The sequence below is a fragment of the Oxyura jamaicensis genome, chromosome 23, assembly GCF_011077185.1.
Source record: "Oxyura jamaicensis isolate SHBP4307 breed ruddy duck chromosome 23, BPBGC_Ojam_1.0, whole genome shotgun sequence".
NCBI lineage: Eukaryota > Metazoa > Chordata > Aves > Anseriformes > Anatidae > Oxyura > Oxyura jamaicensis.
The window spans coordinates 1,896,952-1,913,953 of NC_048915.1; the positions used below are offsets into that span (position 1 = coordinate 1,896,952).

The 17,002-nt window shown below is 48.6% G+C and overlaps 1 long non-coding RNA gene across 2 annotated transcripts; it reads left to right on the top strand.

The window, feature by feature from the left end:
- Positions 1-222: 222 nt before the first annotated feature.
- On the top strand, positions 223-16,606 carry LOC118177838. Of its 2 annotated transcripts, none has more exons than XR_004755929.1 (3): positions 223-389; positions 10,968-11,722; positions 15,762-16,606. It is a non-coding gene; the product is annotated as an uncharacterized LOC118177838 (long non-coding RNA). The 2 variants fall into 2 exon arrangements; XR_004755930.1 differs by lacking the exon at positions 223-389 and adding an exon at positions 485-575.
- Positions 16,607-17,002: the final 396 nt, after the last annotated feature.

Genomic DNA, 17,002 nt, shown 5'->3' on the forward strand with positions numbered 1-17,002 from the left:
GCTCACTTTAAGCTTGGATTTTCTAGACGGTGCTTTTCAATACCCTGGATTTGATGGGCTTTCAGCTGCACCTCAACAGCCTTTACTTAGGGCTCAGTAAGGTAAAACGTCTCCATACAACAGCAAGCGCTGCTCAGCTGTAAAAAATAGTTTCTAGCCTCTTACAGAATGAAGCTTGCCAGCTGAATCCTCTCGTTTACCTGCAGAGGATTCACCTGCTGACAACCCCTCCTGATCCACTCTGCTCAGAGGCAGAGCCTCTTATGGGGAGGAGGGGAGCAGGCAGGGGCTTTCCCATGAGTATCTTGAAGCCTGCCCAGCCCTGCCTGGGTGAAGGAGCCTTCAGCAGCCAGAGGAAGGGGCTTGCTCAGAGCAGTGCGGTTCTTCGGGTGCTTTTTCTCAAGCTTGTGTCCTAGGATTTGATGATGCAAGTGGCTGGAGTCCTGCTGTACCTGTTCTTTCTGATACGCTTAGAGAACACGTGGCACCATTCCCCCTGATGGTCTCAACCCTCCACCTCCTCAAGATCCACCCACACCCCTGAAACGTGTCCTGGAGCAACTGGGAGCTAGTGGGTGAGTGCAGCCTTCCCAGGCATGTGCGAGGCTGCTTTCACTGTCACCACAACACCCTCTGTGACTCTGTTTTCTGCAGCTCTGCCATGGACAGCAGGCTAGTCCCACGTTGTGTAGTTGAGGCATTATTTCTGTGTCGGGGCTGTGGCCATGCGGCCGAGCCTCAGGATGAGAAGCAGAGCTCTGGGAGCTGCCGAGCATCCCGGTGTGATCTGTGCCCTGCCACTGACTCCAGCCCTGAGCAAAACCGAGTGGGTGGGAAAGTTGTGGAACAAACGTTCCGCCATGCGGAGATTTGCCAAGTGGGGTTTGCTAGCCAACAGCACCAAATTAAGAGTTTAAAGTCTCTTTTCATAAACAGTTTCTTCAAATGGCTGGCTTGTTAGATCTGCGTGGAGCTTGCCCTGTTGGATAGCATTTGCACTTTTCATTTGAAGCTGGCTGCATTTGCAAAAGCTTTTCTTTACTTGCAGGGTGACTGCTAACCGCTGCCAAGGTTGTATCAAATGCTAAACAGCGCTGGGTTTATCAGACAGAATGCCCACATCTTAAAACTTCCAAGTCTGCTTTTCTGCAAGAAGAAAATGGTGGGGAATGCAGAGCTAAGAAATGTGAGGGAGGTAAGATGGGCTGGGCAGGTCCTGTTCCTCGCTGTGCTGATGAGTACAAGAGACAGAGCCTAGAAACACCCCGGTGGAGGCCAGGAACCCGCTGTGCCAGGGCTGGTACCAGCATGGGATGGGGACCAGAGGCATGGGAAAGTGCTGACCTCGGGGTGAGGCCAGGGCCTGGTGCTGGACAGCCTCATGTCCTCCCTGTTAGGCACTGATGTGGGGCTCAGCTCCCTGCACCCCATCCTGCTCGTCCCCAGCCTCAAGTCAAGGGAAACAGGAGGAGCTGAGGCTGGAGCAGGCCTTCACAGGGGCTCCTTTTTTCACTGTTCTCTATTTCTCCGTGCTATTGATGTGTTCCTTCAAGATTTAGCTTCCATTTGCTGGGATTTTTTATTAGCCAAGAGTTTGGGACAGTAAAGAGCCATCTGTATCATCCATCTCTTGTGAGGCTGTCTCCTGTCCTCCCCTGCCTCATTTTTCAGAAGGCAGTGGGTGTCGTGAGCCTGAGTTTGGAACTTGCTACCTGGCTCCCCCTGCCCCTGGTTCTTTAAGATTCATACTCTCCAGTGATAAAAACCCCTTACAGCCTGCATGGACGTTGGCTTTGTTATTTATTACTCTCTCCTCAATACTATTCTGAGATTTGGCTGCCCTTCTTGCCACTACTTAGCCTTCTATCTCTCGCTCTGAGCGGCTGGGATGCTGCTTTTCACCTCTTTTCCTGAGCCAAACTTCTTTGCAGGCTATAAAATAATGATTTGACGGGAAGAGCACAGGTGACAGGAGAGCGTGGTACCTCGGGCTTGATTTAGAGAACGGGGAGGCAGCCGCGGCTGAGAAGCGGATTGATGTTAATTGTGCCATGGGATGGTGAGAGCTGGGCTGCTCCCTTAGTGAGGCTGAGTGCCTGCGGTCTGCCGTGCTGGGCACTGCACAAATCCCAGATGCAGATCCCATTTCTTAAGCGGCATTCTAAGGGGATGACACAAATGAGCTCGTTTGTACACGCTCGTGCTCGGAGGGATAAACGCCAGCCAGACCCCGCGGCCTCCGAGTCGAGGGCTGGGGCCAAAAGCTCGGACAGCAGGGCTTCCCTCCTCGGGCTCTTCGCCTCCCGATAGCAAGCAGCAAATTATTTCAGCTGTTTGTTTCTGCTTCGGGTCAGCTTTTGGCCTTGTGGGGTCTGCCTCGGCTTCAGAGAGCAGTGCTGCAGGAGGGAATCTCACGTACTGAACCAAGTGCCCACCCGTGCCTTGAAACCCGCTCAAGGCAGCACAGAGCGGAGGGGAGGAGGACGTGGGGAGGCTGGCACGTGCTTCCTTGTGTTGTTACTGGAGCACTGCTTGGCAGGGCGAGCCCCCAGCCTCTCACCTCCAGCCTCACCGTGCACCGAGAGCAGGACTGGGGCCGGGGGGGAGGCTGCAAATGGGAGCTGCAGCCGGGGAGAAGTGGAAGAGGAGGGTTTTATGAATCTGGCCGAATTTATCGATTCGATTGTTTTAAGTACTTAATAATTAAAGTGCTCCAAGTGTTGGTTATAAAAGCCTGTGTAAACATGATGTATAAATACTTGGTAATTGACAGCTCATTCTGGGAAAATACATCTCCTGTAAGTTCGGTGTGCGCACGCTGCTTGTTTAGATACATAATCATAATTTATGTTACAGCGTGTTCAGGTATTAATCAACTGTAACAATGCGCGGAGTTAATGCTGAGTGCATCCCTCCTAGCACCATCTGCTTGGGTAGAGGAGAAGGCTGGCAAATGGCTGGCAAGAGCAATTCTGTGATTTAGCAGAAAACGCGGGAGGAAGCTGAGCCCTGTAACGGGCAGAGATAACTCCAAATGAATTAAAACCCGCACATTTTGTGCGTCCGCTTACCAGCAAATCATAACACCATCATGGTCTCTGCTGAGCTGCTGGATCTGCTGTTTTGAAGTGAAGTCTTTAAACCTAAGCTGGGTGAAGTGTTAGAAAGTGCATTACAGGAGAAAATCCTCTGTTGCCTGAGGGCTGGTACAGCTCAAGAGCTTTTCCTTTCTGTGTGTCTTTGTGATGCCGAGATCTGCTGCTGTAGGATTTTATACAGAACTTCAGGATCAATATTGTTCTGGAAGCAAGTGGCACAGCACTGTCAGTGTGTGTCCAAGCTGAGTTTAGAAGCAGATTTTTGTTTGTGCATCTGCTTGGGCTGAACCAAGAGGTGTCAAGAGAAGAACCACAAACAGGCCGCAGAGGTGTGTGGCCAAAATGAGAGCTGTGTCCATCTGGGCGCGAATCGGAGGCAGGGCTCCTTCGCTTTCCTGGTTTCCATCCCCAACTTAGCTCCCCAAAAGAGCATCTAAGCCTATATTTTTAAGTTTTGCCATCAATTTAGAGAGGTATTTTCGGGCGTGAATGGAAGCTAAGCACCCCTTTAGCTCTGATGGATTTGAATAGAGCTTGGAAATCTCCTTGATCCCCGGGATTTAACCATGTGCTTGAAGTTTAAGTGCACAATGGGGCTCTGCTTCCACTGAGCTCCTCATCCCAGGAGAACAGTTTCCATAACTGCCATTTTACCAGTTGAGCCAGGTCTCCAGGTTCCTCCCCATCCCCAGGGTTTTGCTGAGAGAAGCTGTCAAGGCAAGGAGCTGTGATACCTGCCTCTTGTGTTCGGCATCTCTGATAGTCAAAAAGGTGTTGGCTTTTTTTTTTTTATGAAGATAACCAGCATAAACCAAGAAGATGAAATGTTTTAAAACCCTACCCACGCCAGTGTTATGTGTGCTGGCTGATAAATCAGTATCCTTATCAACTTTTCATGCATCGCAATGGACTTGGCAAAGATTAGCACAAGATGAAAGCCCTTTATTACCCTCATCTGCAGACTTGTGAACGTTCGCACTCAAGGACAATTTCCCACACCTTATCTGGACGGAGACAGCATTGATTTAGCTTACATTAACCTTTTAAGACCTATCAGATTACACTGGATACGTTTCACTTGATAAGAATTTAACTCAAGTTTGGTCTCTGCCATTCTTCTGCGCAGCTGAGTCCTGTAGTATTAATCACCATCAGGCAATCTGCTTCCGAACTTTCGGTGGTGAAGTGTTTTTAATCACAATTTTAGTTCTAAAATTACTGACCAATCCTCCCAGCCACCTCGCTCATTTTAAATCAATTGTTCCCAGGAACATTTAGCTTTCTAACAGCAAGTCTGCGCAGCGCTGTTTCAAGGCTAACTTAAGGACATGATTCTCGGACCATGCTCCTGATGTCCTGTACAACCTTGTTCTCTTTTGTCTCAACTAGTTCCATTTTATCAAGATTCATTCCTTGGCTTTTGGTTTGGGCTCTGGGGAAGAAGTTTTGAAGATGGAACCTCGTGCCAGGTAGCTAACTTCTTTGCCCCAAACCTGATCTGGGTCTGCAGATAAACAAGGAGCCCGTGTACCTGCACGTCTGGTAGTTCATAAAAACGAAGCGTTCTTCATCTTTCTGGTTCTGTGGAGGTCCTTGCACAAATGCAGACAGCAGCTAGAGGCTGTCCGTGTGTGCACCACAAGAAGCATAAGTAAGTAATAGCCAGCAGCAAAATGATGCAGGCGGCCGGTGTGCAAGCCCTCCCATGGAGGATGCTGCTTGCATAGCCTCAGGTTGCTTAGAAAAGCATCTTTACTAGTGTCTGAACCGAGATCCCATCAGAGAGGAATTGCTTAGAAAGGGAAATAACCGCAGTTTAGTACCAAAACAGCAGCTTCCACGCAGCTTGAGTACCTCCGTCATCGTGCCTGTTTGCCGCGGCTGACCCTGCCTGGGGATCTGCCCCGCGCGCTGGCAGCCTGCAGCAAATTGTCGTTACGTCAGTCAGGTGGGAGACCTCTGGTACAAAATGTGGTGTCCTGTCCAGTGCTTGTTAAATCAGCATATTTCAAACATGGCTTGGTTAACCCCGTGCAGCGTTGTCTGCTCCTTCTGCGATTTCTTTTCCCGACTTAATGAACCCTGGTAGGGGAGACCTGGACTCGGCGAGGCTGTCGAACTCCAGGGAGTAACGTGACGTGACATCTTGTGACATGTGTATTACCGGGCTTCTGGGAGGAAGCTCACATCACTTGGGAGAGGAAATGCTTTTCATACCCCTGGGAACTAATTATGTCAGTTCAGCTGGAAGCAGAGTTCTTGCGCCACGCTGTTTTGTCCTTTTCAGTATTTTGCAATTTGATTGATTGCCTGTTCTGCTCCTTTCTCACAGATTAGTGAGGCTGTAAATGGAGAGAAAACAGAAGAGGCAGCCCCATAAAAACAACCAAAAACTGAAGAGATCAAAGTAGCACAGCACAGGAACATAACTATAAGTCACTGACTACAGGTGGCATTAAAGATGTGGAGGGCTTGTTCTCATGGAGATTGTAATAAGAATAGTAAATGGCACGGTGCTAATCTTGGCTCAAGATAAAATATTTGCAGTGACTATTGGAAAAACAATGGGGGTATGTTGAGAGGCAGAATGGGCCATAAATCTCCTGAGAAACAGTATAAATAATTTCTCTTCAAATAATCTTAATGACTTAAAGGTATCTCCTTTTAATATCATTTGTTGTAATTCCTAAGGGGCTTTGTTGAGGGGAGCAGGTAGGTAATGGTAGGCAGTGTGTCAGGATGGGCCACGCAGCTCGCATCCACGCTGCTAGAAGTCTTTCCTCCCAAAGCACAAGGAGCCTTTCCTCCTCAGGAGGAGCCTTGTTCCGTCTGGCTGTTGGGAACAGTCCCTGGACATTGGCCTTGTTGCTCTGTGCCCCAGCGTTGCCCCTCAAGCTGTAACCTCTCCATCAGCTTGGGCTAGCTTCAGAAAGGGACGTGTCACCACAGCCTGCTGAGGACAAGCACTGGTCTGTGACACAGAAATGAGGAATTATTGCCAAACTCCCCAATTATTGTTGAGACAGAGAGACCGTTTAACTACCTTGCCTGGCTCTTTCTGCCGCCTCAAACTTGGTGCAAGGGCAAATCTAAACCTTTGTATCCAATACTTGAACAAAGTGAGGGAAGACGAACAAGAGTGTACTAATCCTTGACTACTGAATTTATGAACTTGCTAGTATTAACCTTTTGTTTTATTGCCTTTATGGCCAGACTATAAAATACAGCCACAGTAAAATATCTGCATATCTGAACTGTGCTGCCCGGAATGGTTTGTCTCCCGAAGAAGAAGAGCCCTTCCTCTTGCGGTGAGAATCCATCCCCCAGGGACCTGGGGGGCACCTCTGTGTTCGGAGATGCCTGCAGCCAATACAGATGAGAAGGGTGGTTGCAGGCTTCTGGGGCTCAAAATCTAGTTCCTTCTTGTGGGCTGTGAGGGCTTGGCTGTGCTGCAGGCTGTTGGGGTTGGGGTGCGCCCTTGGCTGCAAGAGCTGCGCATGTTCGTGGGGTGGTGGAGCGGGGTGTAAGTGTAGTGGTAGCTACTCGGCCTGGCAAAGGGTGGATTTTGGCTTCATGTCTCTTGCTGTTGAGCAGCACTGCGTTAGTGCAGAGAAGCCCCACTGCAGACAAGGTTGTCCTTGCTCCCCTTGCGTCCCTTAACCTGTGCAGAGCACCCCTTGGACTCTGAGCACGCTGAGCCCCTACAACAGAGGGCAAGCCTCAGCACATGCAAACCAGGTCCTGCTGCCTTCTGCCCCAGACAACTGAGCAGTGCCCTCCAGAGCCCTCGACCCTGAGATGACACTGCTGGGTTTGTATCCAGACCCCAGAGACGCTGGCAGCACATGCAGGGGTTTGTCACCATTGATACCCAGTAGAGCTCTGGTAGTTACAACAGCACGCTTGAACTGAATCAGAAACCCACTGGAAAAAAGTGTCTGCATTCTCAGCTGAAGAGCCACGAGTTGTTTAATTAAGCCTTTTAGTCAAAGAGAACAGAAAGAGGCCCTAAGTTTGCTGTGCCGTTTAAAGGAGCGTGCAGGGGGGCCCACAAACCAGTTCAGTTCCACGAGCAGTTCTGGCAGCGCGTGGCCTGCTCCAGCTGCTGCACCTGCCCTGCATCCCGCTCTGCCAGCAGCCCGTGCTTCACGTAGTCACGAGGCTGCACACCTCGCTCATCAGAAGTGCTTGTTGGGATGTTTCTGTGCCTCTTCAAAATCGGGATGAGCTGCCCAAAGGGCTGTCCCATCTCCTCAGGCACTGTCGCTGCTGACGGGTCTGCTGGGCTAACGGCGGCCGTGGAGCTGGCTGCTGGCTTGAGGTGGCACTAACAAGGCTGAAACGTCGCAGAGCAGCTCAATTTCTGTGTTTTGCCGTATCTCTAATGCTATTTTACAGTGATGAGCTCGTTATAGAAAATGAGCTGTCGCAATACCCATCATCACAGCTTATGGTTAAGCAGAAAATAGGCCCTTTTTTTTTTTTTTTGACAGCTTTTGGACATAATGGGGAATTCATACCTTCACCGGATGTGATAAATTTGCAAGGGAAATTATAAGGCAACATGGGCTTTGCGTTATTTCGTGGAGCTGACGGGAGCACTTTGCAAGTACATTCAACAACTCCAGTCGTGTTGATTAGCACTGATGGCAGTGTATCTAACGGCCTCATCAGAATTGCTTGTACACCGATTGTCCTACTGGAGTAGTTATCTAGGAGCTTAAACAGCGATGATAGCATCTATTCTGCAAGCACCTGGCCATGTGTGAGTAAATACAGCAGCACCGAATGCTCGAGGTACTGGAAGCGGCGGGCTGAGTCTGCCGGGATCCCTGGAATTGGGGTCTGGGCATCCTGAGGGCAGTGGCACTTGGAGCGTGATCCAAATCCCCCTTGGGGCTGCCAAGGGGTGGAAGGAATCGTGTTGGCGTTAGCAGTTGTCCTTCTGGCCCTTGTTGGCGAGGGGCTTGGTGTTGCACATACAGGCTGAGGCCATCATTGTTCTGGCAATCAGCTAGCAAAGGAGCCCCAACAATCCTCAGCTTTGTGCTCTCAGAGCCCAGGCACTCACAACACAAAGCTCTGAGCCCTCTCCAGTAAGAGGAGTATTGCTGCCAGGTTTTGGAGATAGGCTCTGGTCTTTGTTGCCTTCCTGCTTCTATCACGTGCCCCTGAGCAGCAGCAGGACTGGCAGATGAAGTTGGTTCATGTGGTACCACACAGCATCAGCCAGTTCTCTGGATTTAAACAGGGCACCCAGACGTGGTTTCCTTACCTGCTGCAACCCTGGGAGCTTTAGAATGAGATGAGCAGCAGGCTTATTGTGGTAACAAAAACCCAGGGCTTTTCAGCACACTGAATTTGAGAGGGTCACGCAATCACAGAATGCTTGAGCTTGGAGGGGACCTCTGGAGATCATCTAGTCCAGCCCCCGTGCTGAGCAGGGTCACCTACAGCACGTTGCACAGCATCACATCCAGGCAGGTTTTGAATGTCTCCAGAGGAGACTCCATCGCCCTATGCTGCAGAGACAGGGCACGTGTACTAGGCTGCAGTTTAGTGCCCTCTTCCTCCAGCCTCACTGGCATCATTTTCCAAAGGGATTTGACTCCCTGGGAGCCTTTGAAGAATCTTTTCTATGTCTCTGGTAAGGTCCTCCACGTTAAACCATTCCTGTTCATTGACAATTCACTGCTTGAAGCTGGTGCTCCATTTATTTCTTCTCGGAAGCCTGCACAGCACTCACCAAACCCAGCCTGGCCGGCTCGGTTGCCACGTGCCGGGGTTCGGTGAGCGCAGTGCTGTGAGTTAGGGATGGCGCTGTGACTCCTGACACATCTGTCCCCTCCTGCTACATCTCCTTCCCGAGGGGCTGCAGGCAGATTCCTCCTCTCCCTCTGCCTCAGCTTCTCCGGGCTCTGGAAGCAGGGAGCGTGCACCAGGGTGCCTTTGGGGACCGAGCGATGAGCAGCACAAGCAAGAGCCGGGCTCCTCTGAGGCTCTGTATTGACGTATCTGGATTCACAGCGATTCCTCTGCATTGACTTGGGGCCCTTTTCTTGCTCTCTGTTTCTATTTGGCCTCTTTTTTACTTGAGAAAGAGCGTATCTAACTTGGAAAGCTGCAGGGCCCTTCTTTTTATCCCATGGTGAAGCATGCTGATTTCCTGATTTGTACCAACAGCTGGGATATTTGGGGGGTGGAAGAAGGAAACTGGGAACAACTATGGTGGTGTTTTACATGATGTGACCCCTCCCTTCTCTTCACATAATTTCCATGTAGTGCTGGCTGTCGGTGTCAGCTCTGTAGCTCCAGAGACAAAATCGTGCTATATGCAGTTATTTTAAAACCAACTATAATAAACCCGTCCCTGTGAATCCTGAAGGTTTCTAGGCTTGGACCTGAAAACCAGAGGGGTAATAGGGTTGCTGCAAGGGTCTGAATCTCTGAGGGTCCCAGACCTATGGAACGTCTGAAAAGTCTGTTCTTGCCCAGCTGCGGGGTTGGGCAGGTGAGCCCTAATGCAGTGGCAGGGTTCAGATACGGGTCGATACGTGCAGGTGACGAGATGGGGAAGGCAGCGCATGGCTAGGAGGAGGCAGAGCATCGTGCTGCACAGCCCTCAGCAGCGGCGTCCTTAGCTCTAAAGCTCAATGGTGTTTGATTAGCACACACCTGCCTGCACCAAGGCTGGGAGCAGGAAAAATGATCTCCCCTGATATGCAAATCTGGATGCGGTTGAGGAGAGAAGGAAATAAATCTGGAAATCAGGCACCAATTTCAACCCATTTCTTGACAGAGGTTTGACTGATTTCCCTTCTCTCCAGCTGGCTCAGAAAAGGCTGTGAGAGGATTGAGGATTTCTTTCTCTCTGCACCATTTTAATGGGAGGGGAGGGAAGCGTGTGGCTTCTGGGGCCCATGCTGTACTTGAGCAGTCAGGCATTTTCCAACACATCTGCCAAACTGTAACACCACATGTTTTGAAATGAATTCTTCAAGTATTGTACCATTTTCATCAGGAAGGCTCCCCAGATGCAGAGCTGGGTGATTTGGAGTAGGAGCACTTCCCAAAATAGCTACTAATGGGTCACTTTGTCTTGGATTGAGTAACCCCAGTGAACTTGTTGCTCTGGTGTAAGTGCTAATCACTGGACTCTTTATTTGGTGCTAGAAATGAGACTCAGAAAACCTTATCTGGTGGGGCCAGAGGGGGAACGTGGCATGAAACTGCAGCAGTGTGAAAAGCAAGAACTGTCTTGTACTAATGCAGTTCCCTTTGCTGAAGGGCGTCTTTCCTGGTTTAAAATTCTCAGTCTTCAATTAAAATCAACGTTAGGCAAGTCGGTAATTGCTCTGTAGAATAGATATTTTCACCCAGTTTAGCAAAGCAGCAGATCCTCTCAATGGGAATACCCACGTTGTATGAGAACAGCTGAATCTTTGGCGTTCCTGGTTGGCAACCAGGCTGGGACTGTGCTTTTGTTAATCAGTGCTGTGGCTGAGCTTAACAGACCTAAAAGGTTTTGGGAGGTGGTGATGGAACACTTGCTGTCCTTAAAAATCAATAATAAGGATTTTGTCATCACCTGCTGTGGAAGTGGAGTTATTTTAACCTGTTGAACCTCCAAACACCTTTGTAGCTTTTCTTCTAAATAGGGATTGGTCTTCCTAAAGTTTTCTGTCATTAAAGTTAGAACACAGTCTTTGCCTCCCTCATATCTAAAGGGGGGAAAATGGCCTAAAACATATTAGATTGGATGGTAATAAGAAATGGCTGTAAATTTGTTTTGTAATATAATCCAATACCATCAGGCTTTCTCATTTTTGATCCAATGCACCAAGCTGATACTGGTGTTCTGTGTTCCAGGTGGATTGATGAGTTCCCAGACCAGCCAAAGACATCCTGTGATGCAGGGGAGCAGACAGGTGCGCCTTCCCTAACGAGCCAGGCCAGATGGAGTGGCTGTCGGGCCAATGCTCCCCACAAAGTGCAAATGAACCTTTTATGCCAAGGAGCCTTGGTGCCAAATGGAAGGGGAGGGAAGAGAAGAGCGCACGACTGCGAGCTGAAAGAAGAGCTGTTAGCCACCTCAGTGCACTTGATGACTTTGAACTCCTCCACCTAAGGCTGGCTGATGAGCTGTGGGCTTCCCCGAGGATGTGGAGAGGTGCTTGGTCTGCTGTGATCTGTTCCTGGCCCAGAAGGACACTGGGATGACTGGAGCGTGCCAGAGCCAGGTGAATGATGCCTGGGACTTCCCAGGCTAAGAGGCTGCTGGCAGACGTTGAGCTGCTGCTCTTGGCTTCCTGTGGCCTGCACCTGCCTGGCTGATTGCTCCTGGGTGGAAGATGTGCCTTGTTTAGAGTGCAAGTGGTGGAGTCAGGAGCTCAAGGTAAAGTGCAACACAACAAAACCAATGTAAAAATGATCTGCAAGGATGTGCTTGATCTCTTAACAGAGATCTGAGGCAGATCTCTTAACAATGCAGTTAATGATATGCTGAGACCTACTCTGTGTAGGTAGGATGCAGGAAAAGGCCGCCGTCTGCAGGAACGGTGGGACATTTGTCAGCCCAGTGAGGCAGCAGGACAGAATCTTCTTCCCGCAAAACCCAGCAAACAGTAAGTCAACATCAAACATAGATTTTGGAGGAAACGAGTATTGGTGATATTGGGCTAAATGCTACTGTCTTGCCTTTTTTTAAAGTAAGGGAGAAATTTCTGCAAATATCAATATCTTGTTTTTTCATCGTAACATGTTGATTAGTTTTCTAATCAAACTTGATTTAAGGCAGTAAAAGCTGTGATGGGGTGGGGAGAGCCACGTCTGTCTCAGTGGGTCTGCGGTTTTTGCTTGCTTTCTGGTTGTTTGGTTGTTTCTCACTTCAGTCTCTCAGTTTAAATGAATAAATCTCTGCAGAGTTGGCTCAGAGTGATAGGCTTCAACACAGCTGTGCTGCAAGGAAAGGAATGGAGGGAGCGGGAAGAAGTCTTGTAGCCCTGGCACTAACTTTGCTAAACTGAAGTGTTGCAGGGGTGGGAATGCATCCTGGGGTTTGGCAGCGGCGTTGGCTCGCTCTGGCTCAGAGCGTGCACGATTATGGCCTCAGTCTGCTCGTGCTCTGCCTGTAAAACACCATGGAATAACGGCATTTGCAGGCATCGCTTGGGATAGGTACATGCTTCCGAGCACTGGAGCTGTGGAAGAGTGTGCTGTGCACATACTGTGTGAGCCAGCCCTGCCTTGCCTCCTGCCCAGCTCCGTGTCCCCATGGGGCTGTGTCCCAGCTCCAGCACTGCGCCTGCACCAAGACCCTGGGGAAATCCAAGTGTTCCTTTGTGTGCAGTATGGAAAATGTGGGTACTTTACTATTTCTGATTTGAACACAATTTACTTTTAGAAATAATCATTTACACTAACAAATACTAAAACGATTCACCTAGGGAATGCTCAGAAGTTCTGTGAGCCAGTATAAACATTGTGATTTTGGAGGATCAAGTCATAAAAATGTATAGATTTTTCGCTTTTCCTCTTCAAAGTAAGAGTCTTGGAAATACTTAAAACTGTTGTGGGATGGGAAACCAACTTTCCAATCATCAATTTCCTCCAATTCCAGTGGAAGCAGTGCTCCTTAATGGTAATCTGGGAGGGCTAGTATTCATTAACAAGGCTTCAAAACCTCATCTCCGTGGTAGATAAACGACATATGTATTTTGAAAAGTGTTAATACACTGACTTGACTTAGCATTTTTACCCTTTTCAAACACTGTAAAAGATAACATCCAGCTGAGGATCTGAGAATTAGCCCCTAAGGGCCACATGTACAATTTTATTTCAAAGGGGGACTTTCATGCTGGAAAAGGATATTGATAAAAACAAGGAAAAAGGCTGCTGCTTCAAAACGAAGCCTCTAAGAGCTGCGTGTGCTTCCTGTTGCATGCAGACTTCCCTTCTGCAGTTCTGCCCTTTTGGGGACCATTCGGCAAAACAGGAAAAAATTGATGCGGGCCAGAATGCCCTGAATAATTTATTGTCTACAGAAAGGCAAAGGAAAAAAACAACTAGGTGTTTGAACACCAAGTCTGAATCGGGTAATCAAAGGCCTCTCTACCTGTTCCCAAGCTGATGATGTTCGCTGCTGCGTTTATGAAAAAGCTCGGTGGTTGAACTCTTTCGCAAATTACGCAGATCAAAAGAGCAGAGCTAATGTGGAAGTAGGGAGCGGCAGGAGAAGCAAAGAGCTCAGCCGGAAGGGGTAGCGGAGGGGGACAGGCTCTGCTCAGAGGTAGATCCGCTGTCAGAGCCCGCAAGAGAGAGACCAGCTAATTGAAAACGCGTGTCGTCTTCTGAAAGGATGTTAATTGGTATGGAATGTGTGATAGCCAGTGCTGTGCAGCTGTGTGGGTGTGGGGAGGAAATATCCGAATGATCCTTGCAAGGTTATTGTATTAATAAGCTTTCACATTTATTGCCTCTGTTATTTAGAGTTAATTACATGGACACCTAAATGTATCTCTTTTAAATCTCAATTAATGTCCTTTACAATCGAGTCATATTTAATTAACATACTAGGCTGATTAAATGTAAAGAGAACGCTCATTTTGCTCGAAGTGCTCCCAGTTTCCCTCCCTGCTCTGCGAGGGGGGGGAAGGAAAATGCCTCGGACAGGGCTGCGCCCGCCGGCCTCGCGGCTCTTCCAGCTATGTCAGATGGGCCGCGGAGGCCGCAGCATGGTGGCAAAGGCACCGACGTGTGTGTGTCAGAGCACAGGGCTGCGTCCTGGGGAAGAGGCGATCGCAGCAGGCTCCTGCTCACTTGTGTGGAGTCCTTCACTAGCACTGAAACACCGACAGGTCTAATTCGGAGCGCCGCGGCCAGCAGGTGCAGCACCACCGCCATGAGGCCTGAGGGGCCTCTGCCATGTGCAGCCCGGAGGGACGTGGGGTGTAGCGCTGGGGCACGGAGTGTCCTGCTCAGGTCTGTCCCTCGTGGCTTCTTCCCGTAGCAGGAAGGGCACCACTGCCTCTTCCACTAAAGGGAGCGGCTGCTTTAGGGCATGGGTTTGTGTTCTGGAAGCAGAGGCCACTTGATGCAGGCTGGGTGGTGGTGCGGGGCTGAGGTGCTGGGGGCCTCTGGTGTCTGAGGGGAGTTCTGAGGCGGGGGGGTCCTGCTGGAAGCTGCGTGGTGTGAGGGTGAGAACCATGTTAGGGAAGGGCAAAGCTTTGAGGAAGACGTGGTGAGATTCAAGGGAACTGTATGGTTGCTACTTCAGACTCAGGCGCCTAACTACCACAGAAATGCCCTGTAAGATCTTTGTCTCAGCTTCAAGCTCTGATGCTGGAGGTCACATCTTCCGCTCGACTCCTGAGGAAGGCTTTTCTTCGGCTGGTGCTTTGCTTTCCCAGGAGGAAGGCCCCTGTCATCCTCCCAAGGCTCTCTCCACCCCTCTGTGCTTATGAGGCCTTGGTTATCTCTTGCAATTAATACAAGAATAATCCAGGTTTTAAAATTCCTTGCCTGGATTAGCCACTGGCTGAAGTACTTACAGGATCTCTCCAAGGACTTGTCTACTAGTATTTATTCTGATAACTGTAACATACAGATAAGAGGAGTGCACGACTTTGGAAATACAGAATAAATTTACATTTTCAGAACTGTAGAAAGCCACATTCAGATAGCATCTGTGTTCTGAGGAAAAGTAATCCATAAACTGAAGGAAATCCATGATAAAGGGTGGTGCCTGAAGCAGTAGCCCAGTAAACTTGCCTGCATTTTTGTTGCATGTGAAGGCTAAAAGCTCCATTCAGCCCCAGCCATCCCCGCAAGGAGCCTCGACTCAACTGGTGGCAGGTAAGGTACAGAACAGACAGCAAGTCACAATGGAAGGAATTAATTTGATTTTTTTTTTTCCTTGCTTAATTCAGCAGTCTTCTGTTTGCTGACAACGGGTAACAGATTGTGAAATGCAGACAGGCATTGCGCTCCCTGACTCTCTTCTCAAGAACAACTGGTCTGCCTCATGCTGACTGCAGATCGCAGAGCTGAGCGTGTGATTTGAGATCACAAGTACTCGTGCCTCTCTTAAATGAAGTCCAGGTAATGGCCACTGCAGCTTTTTTGAAAGTCAACATAAGGTGTGGTTTTGATAAAGCTCTGACTCCCGTGAATTCAGCTTGCTCTGAGGTATTTGCTTTCTCCCACTTGGACTGGGTGGTTATTTGTGGTGACAAAGCAGGAAGGAGCCAAAAAACCCACCTGCTTTCAGAAGCAAGCAAATGCTTGTGAAATCTCTCCCCCTGCATATATTTAGTTCTAATCAGATACAGCACTGCCTCGATAAGCAAGGAGTGAATTATTCTGTCTCAGATCATTTTAGTTATTTTTATGTTGTGAAATATTGGATTTTGTAATTAAGCCTGTTTTTTCACTGACTTTTTATTCCTGTTGCAACACTTCAAGACGCAGAAAGTACTGCAGCACTACAGTTGTGCTAGTCTCTGCACTCTCTGTGCTGTGTATGCTTTTTTGGGAAGCTTTTTCTTTTTGGAAGATGAAAGAGTAAATTGTCACATAACTATTACGCTAGGAGCTGAAGCTTTCAGACCTCTGCAACAACACGGGAGCACTTCAAACACGAAGCCATTTGTGTTGAAATGGCAGAAGTCGGCCGGGAGGAGGCCGGTCCAGTGGCACTTGACTTGGTGACCCAAGCAGTCGTCGCACAGCCTGGCCCTGGTGGAGCCCATAGCAGAAGCCCAGAAGAGCAAAAGAAGCCTTTGCTCATCAGAAATCAGGAGCAGACAAACAATGCAGGCAAGAAGCCTTATCAGGCAGCCTTGTTGTTGAAGGAAAATTAGATTGAGTCGAAGAGACAATGACTGAGGAATTAATTTTTTTTTCTGTCCTGTGAATTTAGATGAAGTGCAGCCTTTATATTCCTTCAGGGGAAGTCTCTTAAATAACATGAGCAAAAGGAGCCCTAAAATAAAACGCTTGGAGATGTAACACAACCGAAGGCAAGAATTCTTCATTAAGAACTTCATTTAAAATCAGATGCATCTAAGTAGTTTTGCCACCCTCCCAAAAGTTCATTTTTCTTCGCACAGTGCTTTTCTGAATGCATAAATCTTTAATAATCTAATTTTCCAGTGGCCGAACGTGTACGCAATTGGCTCTTGGTCCAAAGAGTACGTTCAAGTTAAAGCAGTTATACTTGAAGACCTCGTGTTCTGAGGCCTGGAGTAAAGAAGTTTTCAGCAAAGCTGTAATGAAACCTTTTTCAATTGGTGCCCTTGGCTGTGGGTGGCTTTTTTTTTTGAGATTATTTTCTGAAGAAAACAGGTTTTTCCGAACCAAGGGCTTTTCTGAAGCAATCGAGGAGATGCTGTCACTGGGGTTTGCTGCTTCTTGCTGGATCTGGAGGCACTGACATTTTGTACAAAGCAATAACTTTCTACCCAAGCCACTTTTCAGTGGAAAATGTGGTGTTCTTTCTGTGAAAAAAAGAAAAACACTTTTCCTTTGTTTTTCTAAAAAAAAAAAAAAAAGAAAAACTCCTAAAATGTTTCTTTTCATTTTTAAAGAAAGGCCCTGTGAGTGCCTGTAATTTTGGGATCTCACCCTAAATTACAGGACTCCAAAAAATTCAGCCTAAGAGTAACTTTCTATTAAATATCAAAGCAACAATGTGACTTCTGCCAGCAACCACTCTGGGTTATGGTCAGATAAAATTCATCTTCTCCAGACACATGCATGTTCACGTGAAACCTGACCAAGACCACCTCTGGGATATGAAGTGTGGCTCAGCGCAGGAGCTGGCAGCCCAGCACCCCCCGCTCCCAGGCAGCGGCTCCGTTCCCCTTGTGCCACCAGCTCTGCTTGGCAGGGGGAAGCCCCCTGTC